The sequence below is a fragment of the Quercus robur genome, chromosome 11 (genome assembly GCF_932294415.1).
Source record: "Quercus robur chromosome 11, dhQueRobu3.1, whole genome shotgun sequence".
Classification (NCBI taxonomy): Eukaryota; Viridiplantae; Streptophyta; class Magnoliopsida; order Fagales; family Fagaceae; genus Quercus; species Quercus robur.
The window spans coordinates 48,899,984-48,915,684 of NC_065544.1; the positions used below are offsets into that span (position 1 = coordinate 48,899,984).

Consider the following 15,701-nt stretch of genomic DNA (forward strand, 5'->3'; position numbering starts at 1 on the left):
TTTGTTGGAAACATCAAGAAGTGTCAGTTAAGCTACAAGATTTTTGGCATATTTTCTACTTCCTTACCATGCACATATCATAAGAATTTCAATCCATGTCCAAAATATTTTGGAATTGCAATGTTAGATGGTCAAATAACATTTACAAGTTTAGTAGTTTCACTTTTCTAATATCTTCTTAGCCTTGCATGTTAATTATTAGAGATGCCTTGTCAAGTCCTATGTCTATTCTATAACTCTAGTTAGGTTCATTGTATTTGATTTATTTGGAGTGTAAACAAAGTAATTTCAATCTTATTTGGTGCACAAACAATGTAATCGTAGTCCTACTTTAGTGCAAATATTGTGTAAGCATGTGTTTGTAATTGGTCTAAGATTTAGACTGCTATAATACCCTTTTATGAATTTATTGTAATACACAGAGCTTAATAGGAAAGTTGTTAACCATCAAGGGATTTTTGCTATAGATGTAGACATCCAAGTTAAGTCTTTGCCTCTTTCTCTTTCACTCTGTATGTTCTTCCTAATCTGATCCCTACAATGGCGAGCATAAAGGTTATCTGTCTCCATTGTTGTTTGCTACTTTGCAAGCTCATCCTAATTGTCTATAAAAACCTCATATGCATTTTTCTGAAATATGCTTAGCGATTTCAACTGCATGCAATGGGCACGAGCATCTTTCTATCTTCCTTGATCATTGTCTTTCCTTATGATTGTGTGTCCTCAACCTTCTTTGCGATTATTATGGAACACATTAATAGTTAATCTTCTCTATTAGATTTCTTTTTGATCATGCGTTCTCTATCATCTTCAGGCCAAGTTACTTTTTGGTCATGCGTTTTCAAACATCTTAGCCGAGTATCACAGAGCATTCTGGACTAGTTCAGGTCCTCCTATTTCCATGATGTCTTCCAGAATTGGTGAAACTCTCCGAGGCCAGTTTTTTTTGGTTTTGCAGCGAAGGTCGTGCTTGATGTTAGTAAAATGACTTGGATGAACCCAGCATCCTTAGCCTTTGAGAGAGCTTCTCTAACAGCCATAACCTTGCTATTCTCTTATCAGTGCCTCTGAAGCTTCTGCTCCCGCTGAAAACTTTCCTTCCCTTTGTGTCAATTACTTCGTACCCCATACTGCACCATTTACCTTTCTTTACTTTTGTTCGTTCAACTTTTAGCATTAGTTGCCATCCACTCGTTACTCTTCGATCAACATGCTGACTTAGATTGCTGGAGGTATTCTTCCCTACTCTGCTCATAAGCTGAGTTATACCTGTTCAACAAAGATCGACTTGTAGTAATGAAGTTGTTGTGTCCACATGTTGTTGCTCATGAATCATTTTGTTTCTCTGGTTCCGAATCACCCAGAGTGTAACCATCATGAGCTCGATAATTCTGCTCTGATCAGACTGTCTATTGACAGAAGCAGTGAGAGTTCTCCCAACCCAGTGTTGCAGTGGGCTTCCTTTGATGTGATCAGTTGTTCCCCATTATTGCACATTACACAAGTAGTGTCACGTTGAATTCCCTCCTATTCAACTCCTCTTTTACAGGTATCCCTCTTTGAAGGATTTTCCATGTGAGTGAGATGATTTTTAATGGAAGTTGGGTTTTCCACTGTATTCCAATTTAAAGAGGGAAAATTCTCGATCTATTACAGATTGACACATCATACTACCAAATTCATAGAATACGGTCAATTACAAAGTTTTAAAGCTCTTCCAATTTGGCTGTAACATGTGTCATCAATCAGACTCCACCACATGTCACTCACCCACCCCCAAACTCCTATAAATAGAAGCCTTCCTAAGGCATTTTAACACACTAAGATAACTTGGAGGATATCTTGGAAGACACCGACAAACCAAGGCATCCATGCTACAAGCAGCATCAAAGAAGATTCAAAAGTATAGAAGCTTTGTTGGAGCGTAGCATTTATTGTTGCTACACTCCTGTTGAGCTACCTCATTCACCACCTCATTAGTTTTTCTTATATTTATTTTTTAAATTTAACTTTTACAATATTAATTGTGGTTACACGATTTTCCTGGCCCAACTTATGTTGATTAGGCCCTGGCCCAAAGCGCAACCCACAATAATTATTTGTAGAGGATGGGTCAAAGAACTTGGCCTCAGTGAACTTGTTCGGTCTAATGCATGGACAGTATGGTTTGCAAAAAGAAAATAGAAAACACCAGAATGGATCTTTCTCAAGTCTGATTTTATTTCTTTTTGTTCCTGATACAGTTCTCTCGTCCCCTTCTTTGAGGGACTCCACTACATTATATATTCTTCTTCTTTTCATCTCAGCCTTACACCTGTTAATCATCCAAGCATCCACTTGAGCACCTGTCCTATCAGACGCCCTCATCAGACCCTTTGTGAGTTGCAGAGGCCAAGGCGGTACTGTTCAGGAGTCTTTTCCTCATTAATGCGGCCAAGAGGGTGGTTGGGGCGCAATTAATGTGGTGGTAGCCTTCCGTGAGATATTTTGGATTTAATTCATTTTATATGTTGGGAAGATGAGCTGAAATGGATGGGGCAAGTTCCTCGTCTGGGCTTCGTGATGTCCGAGGAGGAGTTACTCCTCGGACAGGTTTCCTTGGCACTATTGGGCTTGAATAGCGCTTCATATGAGGCTTTTCTTTGGACAGGACGCTCCTCGGACGGGCCTGAGTTTGGAATAGCCCATCATTTTTGGGCCGGGCCCCACAATAGCCCCTCAAAACTCCGGTTTTTACCTCCCTCCGAGGGGAAAAGCGGGGTTTTGATGTTTGTGAATGGAGGGAAATAAGGAGATCGTGGGGCGCGCGTGCGGACCGTTACTTTTGACGCGCTACAATTTACGAGGCGTGGCCATTAACTTCTGGAGGCGTTATGTTCCCTTCATCCAACGGCTTGGCGTGGATCAAACGGCCATCGTTTTTTCCCGTATTTTTAGGCAGGGATGATCTTTTCTCTCTCCTCCCGGCTATATAAGACGTCAGAGGGGTTCAGTTCCTTCTTTCATCTGCATTTCACAAACCTCAAAAGACTCCAGAGAACTCCATCGAATCCCAGAGATATACGAACACTTGCGTCCGTTACGCCGCCGTAGCCGTTTTTGTGAAGCGTTTCGTCCAAGAGAGATTTCCAGGCGTCCCCTTGAGCGTTTTGTGAAGGTACCAGTACATTTCGCTTTTCTCTCCGTTTCAATTCCCTCATCGGACTTTACTTTTCTTCGTGGTCTCTACTTTCATTTCCCCCTTTCAGTTCAGATGGGTAGATTCGAAAAATTAGTAAAAACTCCAGCCGCTATGGAGGCCTTTAGGGCTAAATATCACATTCCCCCTGGGGTTAGGCTGCGGTACTGTCCTCTGGAAGGAGTATTGACAGATAGAGTTGTGGGAGAAGTCGTTATCCCCATGATTTCTTTCATAGAGGAAGGGATGACACTTCCCATGCGTAGGATCACGAGGGAATACCTGTTCAACCATAGGTTGACGCCGTATCAGTGTGCCCCGAATATGTTCAAGATACTAGGCTGTGTAGATGTCTTAAACGAGCGGATGAATCTAGGCCTTACTTGGCACGATGTGGCTTATCTGTACGAATGTCACCGCCTCGGGGATGATGGGTATTATCTTAAATCCCGGAACGAGGACGTTAGGTTGATCTCTTGTCTTCCAGTTTCCAATAAGACCGTGAAGAATGACTTCCTCATTGCTTCTGGGGAGTGGTTCGACGGTATTCATTGTCCAACTCGGGCAGGAAACCCAGGTGCGGCGCTTTTAGGATTGATCCTTTTTGGGGAAAGGATTTAGTGTTGAGGGGTTATTTTTCTTGCTTTCTTTTTAATTGGAAAATTTCATGGTCTAACCTCACTTTTCTTGGTTTGTTTGCAGACAAAAGTCACGTTGCTCCTCGGATAAGCCTTGTGAACGTGCCAGCGCTGAACTATCTTCTCAGGTCGGAGATTTATGTCGCCCAGGACGGACAGTTGCGTGCGGCCCATCTGGTTCTGGGTTACCAACCTCTGAGCAGCGCTTTTCAGGCAGTCGGTCACGCTATAAGGGCTGGCAGTCCGAGGCTGGCTAGAATTGACGTGTCCCAGGACGGATTCCTAGCTGACCACGATTTGCCACCAGTTGTGTTGCCAGGTGTCAGAAATCCCTACTTAGCAGAGTAGTTACCTCCGGTAAACGAGCCCGGTGCTGCTGTTTTGGTTGAAGAAGAGGCTGAATCATCTCGTCTTTCCCTTGAGGAAGAGATAGATAAGTTTTACTTCGAGGAGGAAATTCAGCAAAACCCCTTGGTGGAGCTTTCTAATCCCGAAGCAGAGCAGGACCAACATTCCGCAGTTGGTATTCCCCCAATCGTTATCTGCTCGGACGATACTTCAGACGAAGAGATAGAGCCCATGGCAGGAAAGGGAAAAACTCTAAAGGAGCTGATGTCCTCCCGAGGGAAAGGTCAGTCATCAAAGGTTCAGTCATCGAAGGGACCAAGTCCATCAAAGGTCAAAACCCTTCCCCCTGTGGTCCCCCAGGGCATCTCGGACCCTGGCCTTAAGGTTAATCCGGACCTGAAGAAGAAGAGGCCGGTTGACACTCCTGAGGAAGGTGAGGTGACTGCCCAGCCGACCAAGCATCAAAAGACTACGCGGGCGCCAAGGAGCAGAAGGGGTAACTCCTCGGAGAGCCGGGATGAGGAGAACCTTGCTGACGTGCGCGCCTCCCCTCGTGGAACCCCAAGCTGGAGCTGGATGGGGTTGCCATCTCCTACAATGCTTCGGTCCGAGAGTATAACCGAGGCCGAGCAGGGTACGTGGCTGACGCCTTAGAGCAACCCCTACTCCTTCCTCGGGACATGGAGGCTTATAGGCGGTTCTCTCAGCACGAGCTCTTCCTATCCCTAAAAAGGGATCTCGCGTTGGTAAGTAATCCTTTTACTGTTTTATTAATTTACCTATCCCTGCTAGATTTCTTTAACACTCTTGTTTCGTTCACAGATTACCCAACAGGTGTTCGTGGCTGATGAGTTTTGCCACGATAGCCGTAGTCGGGTTGAGGCTGAGACCCAGGCTCGGGCAGAGATGGAGAAAGCCTTGGGGTCCCTCAAGCACGAGCACCTTAAACTCACGGACGACTTCAAGGTGTCGGAGAACCGGCGCAAAAGTGCAGATGCTGGTTTAAAGAGTGCTGAGACCCAGGCGGAGGACCAGCGCAAAGAGCTGTACACGACGTAGCTTAACCTCATCACCGAGAGGCAGGCAATGCAGGATCTCAAGATTGCCCTGCAAAAAGTAGAGGATGAGCTGAGGCAGGTAAAGGAGGAGGCCCAGCTGATCCGAGAGGTTACAGAGGCCGAGAAGAATGCTGCTCGCCAGCTCGGGGCTGAAGAGACGGAGGCCAGGTTGTCTGAGGAGATTCCCGAGGTATGCAGGGAGTACTGCGGCATTTCATGGGCTCATGCTCTCGACGCTGCAGGAGTTCCTGCGGATTCGGAACTAAGACTGCCCGAGAGCATCTTCAATCCTCAGGAGATCCGTGCGAATCCTGAAGACGCTCAAGTGGCTTCAGAGCAGGAACTGGCGGTGCCTGATGCCGTCCTTGTGTCTGATATGGCGGAGGATCCTGCCGCAGACTCTACCATCGAGGTTCCTCCTCTTCAGCTCGAGCAGAAAGAAGATCCTCCTGCTCAAGCTTAGCCTTTTAGGCTTTCAGTCTCTGTAAATAGTTTTTTTTTTTTTTTTTTTTTTTTTTTTTTTTTTTTTTAAATGAGAGTTATCCTACTTTTCCCTTTTTTGTAAGGACCTCTCTTTCTAATGTACTCGGAATATTAATATAAAATGTTCGTTTTGCCTAATACGGATGTGCGTTAGTAGCACTCTTCTTTAAACATTTACGATCGATGTGGATATGGGTAATCGGTCAAAATAAAATGGGTTTTTGGCGCTGCGCATTTGACGATTGCAATGGTACTAAACTGAGCGCACGCATTAAAATGATTTCCTTGAAGTAATAATCTCCCAATCTATCACAAGTAATAATCTCCCCAAAAGTCTGTGGTCCGAGGAGCCAGGCAGGACTTAGGTTCTACTTAAAACTATGAATTGTCATGAGTAATAATTTCCCCAAAGTCTGTGGTCCGAGGAGCCATGCAGGACTTAGGTTCTGTTTAAAACTATGAACTGTCATGAGTAATAATTTCCCCAAAAGTCTGTGGTCCTAGGAGCCATGCAGGACTTAGGTTTTGTTTAAAACTTATAAATAGTTGGCTTAAGTATTAATTTCCACCAAGTCTGTGGTCCGAGGAGCCATGCAGGACTTAGGTTCTGTTTAAAACTTATAAATAATTGGCTTAAGTATTAATTTCCCCCAAGTCTGTGGTCCGAGGAGCCATGCAGGACTTAGGTTCTGTTTAAAACTTATAAATAATTGTAATGTAGAATGGCAAGCGACAAATAGTCATAAAAGAAAACGTATGCTAAGCCATTCTTATTAATAATAATACCTCCTGAGGTTATTTACATTCCACGGTCGAGGTACAACTTTTTCATCCAAATCTTCTAGGTAGTAAGCGCCTATTCCGGCCACGGATGTGACACGGTATGGTCCCTCCCAATTGGGCCCCAACTTGCCCCAAGAGGGGTTCTTTGCGCTGCCAAGAATCTTCCTCATCACGAGATCACCTGGACCCAGAGGCCGCAATTTGACGTTAGCATCATACCCTTGTCTTAGCTTCTGGTGATAATAGGCCATGTGAATCGTGGCCTTTTCCCTTCTTTCCTCGGCTAGGTCCAGACTTCTTCCTAGCAACTCATCGTTATCGCTTGGGGTAAACGAGCTAGACCTCAACGTGGGGAAATTGTTCTCGATCGGAAGCACAGCCTCAGCCCCATAAGTCATTGAGAAGGGGGTTTCACCGGTCGAACGCCGCGGCGTTGTCCGATAGGTCCACAAGACGTGCGGTAGTTCTTCTACCCATCTCCCCTTTGACTCATCCAGTCTTTTCTTCAATCCGTTCACTATGACCTTGTTTACGGCCTCGACTTGCCCATTTCCTTGGGGGTATGCGGGGGTGGAATATCGATTACTGATCCTAAACTCATGGCAATACTCCCTAAAATTCTTGCTGTCAAACTGAAGACCATTGTCGGAAATGAGTGTTCTCGGAGTTCCAAAGCGGGTGATAATGTTCTTCTAGATGAATTTTTGGGCGTCCACGTCCCTGATGTTGGCCAAAGGTTCAGCCTCCACCCGTTTAGTGAAGTAATCGGTTCCGACTATTATGTATCGCTTGTTCCCCGCAGCCTTGGGGAAAGGCCCGACAATATCAAGACCCCATTGCGCGAACGGCCATGGACTGGAGAGTGGGTTGAGAACCCCTCCGGGTTGGTGGATATTTGGGGCGAATCTTTGGCACTGATCGCACTTCTTAGCGTATTCCTGGGCCTGTCTCTGCATGTTCGGCCACCAGTATCCTTGGGTGAGTGCCCTGTGCGCCAGCGATCTTCCTCCGGTGTGACTTCCACATACTCCCTCATGCAACTCTTCAAGAAGAGACTCGGACTCTTCTGGATGTACGCAGAGTAAGTAAGGTCCAGAGTAGGAGCGCCGATAAAGTTTGCGGTCCTCTGATAGCCAAAAACGAGGAGCATTTCTACGTATCTTCTCGGCTTCTAGTTTTTCTTCCGGTAAGATATCGTCTTGGAGGAAATTCCTTATGGGGTCCATCCAACTGGGGCTCTGTCTAATTTGATGGACTTGGGTCGGGTTTCCGCTGATGGGAGCGGCCTTGACTAGATCTTCCACTAAGATCATTCGTGGCAAATTACGTGCCGAGGACGTGGCAAGAGTGGCCAGCGAGTCTGCATGAGTGTTTACGCTTCTGGAGATGTGCGTCAGACTGAAGGATTCAAAACTCATCTGTAGCCATTTGACTTGTCCCAGATACTCTTGCATCCTAGTATCTCGAGCCTCTAGCTCTCCCATCACTTGTCCGACCACTAATCTGGAGTCCGAGAAGGCTTCTATTACTCTTCCACCCAATCTTTGAACCATTGCCATTCCCTGAAGTAAGGCTTCGTATTCGGCTTCATTGTTCGTAGCCGAGAATCCGAGTCTTAATGATTTTTCAATGATAGCGCCGTCTGGCGATATTAAAACTATCCCAACTCCTGATCCTCTCTGGTTGGCCGCGCCATCCACGTAGACCTTCCAATGCATGGTCTCCCCGGCTGAAACTGCGCCAACCAGTTTTCCACCCAGGTCTTTCTTCTCGGTCATCGTTTCTATAGAGGGCTCAGCAAACTCCGATACCAAGTCTGCGAGGACCTGTCCTTTGACGGAGGGTCTGGGCATATATTTAGTATCAAAAGCCCCCAAAAGAGCACTCCACATGGCGATCCTTCCTGTGTAGTCAGCGCTTCGAAGCACGGCTCGAAGGGAAAGCTGAGTCAGAACGATGACCGTATGCGCCTGAAAGTAATGAGGAAGCTTCCGGGTTGCATGCACTATCGCCAGAATTGCCTTTTCTAAGGGTAGGTATCGCACCTCGGCCTCATGTAGTGATTTGCTCACATAGTACACCGGTCGCTGCACCCCATTATCATCCCGTATCAGTACCAGGCTTACGGCGTGGGGAGCTACGGCGATGTAGGCAAACAGCACCTCGTCTGCCTCCGGACTGGACATGATGGGTGGTCGGGACAGGTAGTCTTTAAGCTGTTGGAAAGCCTGAACGCAATCCTCCGACCATTTAAACTCTTTCCACTTGTTTATCAGGAGGTAAAAAGGCCGACATCGATCCGCCGATCGCGATATGAACCGGTTTAATGCCGCAATCATACCAGTGAGCTTCTGCACCTCCTTCGGGTTCCGAGGAGTCTGTAGACTGTTAATGGCTTTGATTTGGTCGGGACTTACTTCTATTCCCCTATGGGTGACCATGTACCCTAGGAATTTCCCAGACCCGACCCCGAATGAACATTTGGAGGCGTTCAGCCGCAACCGGTGCTCCCTTAAGATAGCGAAGACTGTTCCAAGGTCTTTCACGTGCTCGGACACCCTTTTACTCTTCACAACCATATCGTCTATATACACTTCAATGATCTTGCCCAGTTGTGGCTCGAACATCCGAGTCATCATCCTTTGGTAGGTTGAGCCCGCGTTCTTTAGCCCGAATGGCATCACCTTATAATGATAATTTTCAATGGGCGTCATGAAAGCCGTTTTCTCTTGGTCCTCTAGCGCAAGGGGTATCTGATGATAGCCTTGGAAGGCGTCCAGGAAGCTCATTCGGGGGTGCCCCACGGTTGCATCCACCAATCGATCGATTTTGGGTAGAGGGAATGGGTCCTTGGGGCACGCCTTGTTCAGGTCCGTGAAGTCCACGCAGACCCTCCACTTCCCCGTCTTCTTCCTTACCACCATTGTGTTCGCCAACCATTCGGGATAAAAGACCTCTTTGATAGCCCCTGCTCTTTTCAACTTGGCCACCTCGTCTCTTACGGCGCTAGCGTGTTCCTTTGAAGGGCGTCGGGGTGGTTGCTTCCTCGGAGTGGAAGAGGGGTTGACGTTCAGGTGGTGGCAGATGAGGCTGGCATCAACTCCAGGGGCATCGTAGGCGTCCCAAGCGAATACGTCGACATTTTCTCTGAGAAATCTGACCAGTTCCTCCTTTTCTTGAGAGGGCAATTCAGAGCCAACCTGAAAGAACTTCTCCGGGTCATTGCTGACAGCAACCTTATCTAAACCTTCACACCTTATCTCCTCGGCTAGCCCCTCATCTTGCTTCGCCGAGGAGGCTGGTTGCTATAAGCTCTTTGGGGCCGAGGACTCGACCAAGGGCCGATGTAATATGGCGGCCACCACACACTTCCTGGCCACGGCCTGATCTCCTCGGATCTCTTCCACTCGTCCTCTGGATGGGTATTTCACTTTCTGGTGAAGTGTGGAGGTCACGACCTCTAGGCTGTGGATCCATTGCCTTGCAACTATCGCGGTGTAGGGTGAATAAGCGTCGACCACGATAAAATTCATCTCCACCACTTCCGCCCCAGTCTGTACGGGCAGTCGGATTTGCCCCTTTGGCGTAACAAGCTTCCCCTCGAAGCTGAGGAGGGGGGAGTCATAAGCTGTCAAATCTTCCGGCTTCAAATTCAGCCCCTTGTATAGGTCGGGGTACATTATCTCCACCGCACTTCCAGAGTCTACTAATACCCTTTTCACATCGAAACCCCCAATCCGCAAGGTGACCACCAAGGCGTCATCGTGAGGTTGAATTGTTCCTCTCTTATCCTCATCCGAGAACCCCAGTATCAAGGAGCTTCCCTTTTTTAACTTTTTGGGCTCCCTTTGCCTGCCTTCGGAGGGAAGGCGATCCACGGCTAATACCCTGGGGATGGGTGGCCCAGTTCTTCCCGGTGCAGCGAGGATGACATGTATCGTCCCGGTGGGGGGTCTTAAAGACACGTCCCTTCGAGGTTCTTGTGTTGCTTGGTCGGGATGGCCGCTCGATGGGTGCAGCAGGTGACGTAGCTTTCCTTCTCGGACCAATTGATCCAGGTGATTCCACAGATTCCTACAGTCCTCAGTGGTATGCCCGTGGTCCTGATGATAGTGGCAATACAAGTTCTGATTACGTCTGGCAGGGTCTCCAGCCATCTTTCCCGGCCATCTGAAATAGGGTTCATCCCTTACTTTCTCCAGTACTTGTTGTACCGACTCTCTGAATATGGCATTCACTGTTTGCGGGTTGCTCTGCCCAGCCTGTCGCGGAAAATCTCTCCTCGGCTGACCAGGATTGTGACGTTCCGTCCTGAAATCATTTGCTTTAAGGGGGACAACCTTCTCCTTTCCCTTCCCTTGCAGCTGATCCTCCTCCACTCTCTTGTACTTGTCGATCCTATCCATTAGCTGTTGGACGTCAGTAACGGGTTTTCCGGTGAGGGATTTCCTCAAGCCATGCCAGGTAGAGAGGCCGCTTTTGAACGTGCTGATAGCAACATTATCATGGTTGTCATCCAAATCGTTATACACCTCCCAATACCTATCTGAGTATGCTTTCAGAGTTTCTCCTTCATGCATGGACAAGGACAGTAGCGAACTGAGAGGTCGAGGGACTCTGGTGTTTGTAATAAAACGGGAGCAAAAAGCTTGAGTGAGCTGCTTGTAGGAGCCTACGGAGTTTGTCTTCAGGCTGTTGAACCACCTCATTGCCATCGATCCCAAGCTGGATGGGAAGATCTTGCACATTAGGGCTTCGTTTTGCGAATAGATCGCCATTTTTTGGTTGAACTGACTCACGTGCTCTACCGGGTCGGTTCTGCCGGTATAGATGGCGAATACCGGTTGGTTGAAGCGTCTTGGCAGCTTAGCCTCTTCGATTCTACTCGTGAAGGGTGACCTTGAGACCTGATCCAACGCCTTCTTCATGGCGTCGCTCCCCGAACCTTTGCTGGATGGGCTCTCATACTTCCGTACTGGGCGTGGTTCCTTTTCGTAAGAAAAGGTCTCACTTGGGGGGGTCCTTGACCTTCGTCTGTAACTCATGTCCTCCGCATTAGAAGACTCGCCTGAGTCAGAGGGAGATCGTCTTCGCTGTACACGTCGTAACTTCCTTTTCAAGTCATCTATCTCTCGCTGCATGGCCTGGTGACTATTTCGCCTCTGAGACACATGACTTCCTGTCTGAGTGTGACTCTGGCTCGTCTGGATAGTATGCACACTTCCCTCACGATTCCCCCTACCGCCTGGGTTGGTTGGGTTATTTTGCCTCTGGGACTCGGCGGGTCGTGTCCGTTGGGAGTTAGCTTGGTGAGGATCCTCCTGGTGTGGATCTAGTTCTTCCATGCTCGACCGTTGCACTAGCTGATGCCTTAGCTCTTCCCACAGACGGCGCCAATTGTGGTTACACGATTTTCCTGGCCCAACTTATGTTGATTAGGCCCTGGCCCAAAGCGCAACCCACAATAATTATTTGTAGAGGATGGGTCAAAGAACTTGGCCTCAGTGAACTTGTTCGGTCTAATGCATGGACAGTATGGTTTGCAAAAAGAAAATAGAAAAAACCAGAATGGATCTTTCTCAAGTCTGATTTTATTTCTTTTTGTTCCTGATATAGTTCTCTCGTCCCCTTCTTTGAGGGACTCCACTACATTATATATTCTTCTTCTTTTCATCTCAGCCTTACACCTGTTAATCATCCAAGCATCAACTTGAGCACCTGTCCCATCAGACGCCCTCATTAGACCCTTTGTGAGTTGCAGAGGCCAAGGCGGTACTGTTCAGGAGTCTTTTCCTCATTAATGCGGCCAAGAGGGTGGTTGGGGCGCAATTAATGTAGTGGTAGCCTTCCGTGAGATATTTTGGATTTAATTCATTTTATATGTTGGGAAGATGAGCTGAAATGGATGGGGCAAGTTCCTCGTCTGGGCTTCGTGATGTCCGAGGAGGAGTTACTCCTCGGACAGGTTTCCTTGGCGCTATTGGGGTTGAATAGCGCTTCATATGAGACTTTTCTTTGGACAGGACGCTCCTCGGACGGGCCTGAGTTTGGAATAGCCCATCATTTTTGGGCCGGGCCCCACATTAATTATATAAATATATTGACTTTACAAATTCATTTAATACGGCTTTAGCTTTACAAATTCATTTTAAGCGGTTTAAACTTTACATATTCATCTATTTTAATTTTGATGTTATAAATAAATAATAAATCAATGGAAAATCAAAACAAAAGTGTTGTCTAAATATATTCTTCTTGGGTGGTTTTAAATTTAAATATTATTTTGCCCTTTTATCACCTTTTATCACCTTTTAAATTTAAATATTATTTTGCCACTCTCTTCTATTCTATGCACATTTTCCTATACAAAAAAGGTCCCCTCTCTCTCTCTTTCTCTCTCAAAAATTTTTTTTTTTCCATTTTTTGTTGGATTTTATTATTATTATTTTTATTGCATTTCTACCTTAGATTGATGAATATTTATGTTTTTTAGAATTCTACTTTTGATTTTTTATAACTGAAAAATGAAATCAATAAAGAATAAAAATATTCACAAGTCTTTCTTAATCATTGATGGTAGAAAAAATACAACCTAGTAGCTGCCCATAGGAGGATCTCTCAACTAGAGGTTTGTACCCTCATTGTCCTATTATTGACTAATTGATATGTGTTCCCTGATGCAAATATTTTTTTTTATCATTTCATTTACAACACTAAATACTTTTAATGAATGGTGTTTATTGTTGATCTAATTTGGGGGGGGAAAAAAAATCATATTATAATATGTTATATTTTGAGCCAATGAAGAACAATTAGTTTAGTTGAAGACGATGGTCTTTGTGCAATTTCCTTTCACTATTTAAAAATATTTTGTTGAACAAATTAGTAGTAAATTGTTATGTATTTTTTATATGATGTTCTTAGATGCTTGAATAATTGTTTTAAGTGTTTATGAATATTTTATGTTATTCTTCATCTTCCTTATCTTATTAGTGTATTCTTTGAGATTTTTAAGAAAAAAAAAATCAATTTTGTGTTTAAAATGATTTATTTATCTAATTTTTTTTCACATATGAGATTAGAAGTTAGATTAGATTATGACAGCATTAACACAATACTTCTTCTTTTTTTAAAAATTCTTTACTTTTTCCCCCTTTGGAATTGTACTATTTGGTTTTTTTAAAAGTAAAAATGGTTACAATATTTTATTTTTCCCTTTATTTTTTATTTTAAATTGTTGTTTTGATGTGTTTTATAAATTTTTTTTAGTTACATTTCTTGGTATTTTTGATTTTATGGTAGAAAAAATTGGGTTTGAGAAAGTTTGTTTAAAACTAATAGAATAATATCCAAATTTTATATACTTTTTGATGATATACAAAATATTAAAAATGACTTTTATTAAAAAATTAATATTTTCACTAACTTACCTTTTGAATTCTTGAGAAAAATTGTATTATTTTGATCTTGGTACAACAGAAATTATATATATTACATTTGTAATTATTGCTATAATAAATAAAGATATGATTATGAATTATATTATTATTTATTAAATTAGTCGAAATTGAAAAAATATATGTATCAATTAGAGCATCTAAAAGTATTATCACGCGCAACGCGCATGTTACCAGACTAGTTATTGCTGTAAAAAGAAAGGCTGCATTGGTATCCATTGGACCATTATCCAAATAAAGGTTGTGTGAAATCACGAAAAAGTAATCTTTTATAGCATGCGGGCGAAACACAACTACTTGTGCTAGGCATCGATACTCGATAGCCAATATGTGTGCAACAGCATGCCCACACTTACGGTCCACAGTTTCATCTTCACTCTCTTTAAAGTTTAAAGTTTAAACCCATGTATGGATGTAATAATCTATATCATTGTTTCATATTATAGTGCCTATAAAAGAAAATTTCCATAATTTTGGCAGGGCTGACTTCAAAAAGATTGCATTGGATAGCAAACCTTGTGCCAACCTAGGGAAGAAGGTGGGCTAGGTAATTGGAAAACAAAGATCATGAATGAAGCAATGATAGTCAAACAGGTTTGGAGAATTGCTCAAAATCCAAACACTCTGACGGCAAGAACTTTCAAAGCTAAATATTTTCCTGAGTCTGACATTTTTTTTCTTTCATGTAAGTCTACTTCTTCTGTATCATGGGTATGGAGAAGCATTCTCAAATACAGAGAATCTGTGGCTGGTCAAGCACAATGGAGGATAGGGAATGAGAAAGATATTCCTATTCATCATCCTCTTTGGGTATAGGTGGAACCAACAAAGCTCTCTAACAACCCAACATCGTTAAGGTTGCTGACCTCATAGATGAGGACCAGAGAGCATGGAAGCCAGCTCTTCTTGCAAAAATTTACCCAAGGGATTAAAAAAATTAAAAAAAGGAGGTTCTGGACATCCCTCTTAGCAAGTCTACCGTCGCAAAAGATAAGCTATTATGGCTTTATGCTCAATCTGGAAGTTACATGTTAAGCAAGGATATAAACTTTTGTATAAGGAAGTGGAAGATTGAAACCACATTAATAGGGCAAGTGATCCAACACCTAGAGTTGTGGATGTGGATGACTAAATTTCTGGTTCAAAATAAATCAAGCAAGTAAAATAGTTTCACAAATGTGAATTTGTGTTAATGAATGTGTGATACAATTCTATGTGATTACAAAAAAGCGATTCTCTGATTCGATTTCCTTGAAAATTTTGTTGATTGGAATTGTGGTAATGTGATTTTGATTCGAACACCAAATATACTTTAATTTGGCTAAAGAATGGATAGAAGACCATTGAAATGAAATTACAATAAATCTCTGGCTATGAGCTTGTTAGAAATCATTTGTTCTTCACATTCTTCGTGTTCTTTGTGCGTTCTTACTTGCTCACTCCCAAGTGCAAGAGATTGTAGTAATATAATTCTTGAAGTACTGAGGTCGAACCGCAAGAAGCGAGGTATATTCAAAGATAATGTAATTAAAAAAAAAAAAACAATTTTGGTGAAGATGAAAAATAATTTTGCTTGGTGATTGTAAACAAGAATAACAATGATAATTGATTTAAGTCAATAATGTAAATACCAAGGTATCGGGGTGTTTTCCAATATCGATATGAACTTCTTGTGATCTAAGAAAATATATATTTCATAATTGATAGTTCTTATACAATTAAAAACTTATGATTTGGTTGAACTAAGACAATAGCA

General features: G+C 43.8%; 1 long non-coding RNA gene across 1 annotated transcript; it reads left to right on the forward strand.

Annotated features, from left to right (window-relative positions):
• Positions 1 to 14,004: 14,004 nt before the first annotated feature.
• LOC126707580 (uncharacterized) lies at positions 14,005 to 15,122 on the forward strand. Its single transcript, XR_007648989.1, has 2 exons — positions 14,005 to 14,539; positions 14,636 to 15,122. It is a non-coding gene; the product is annotated as an uncharacterized LOC126707580 (long non-coding RNA).
• Positions 15,123 to 15,701: the final 579 nt, after the last annotated feature.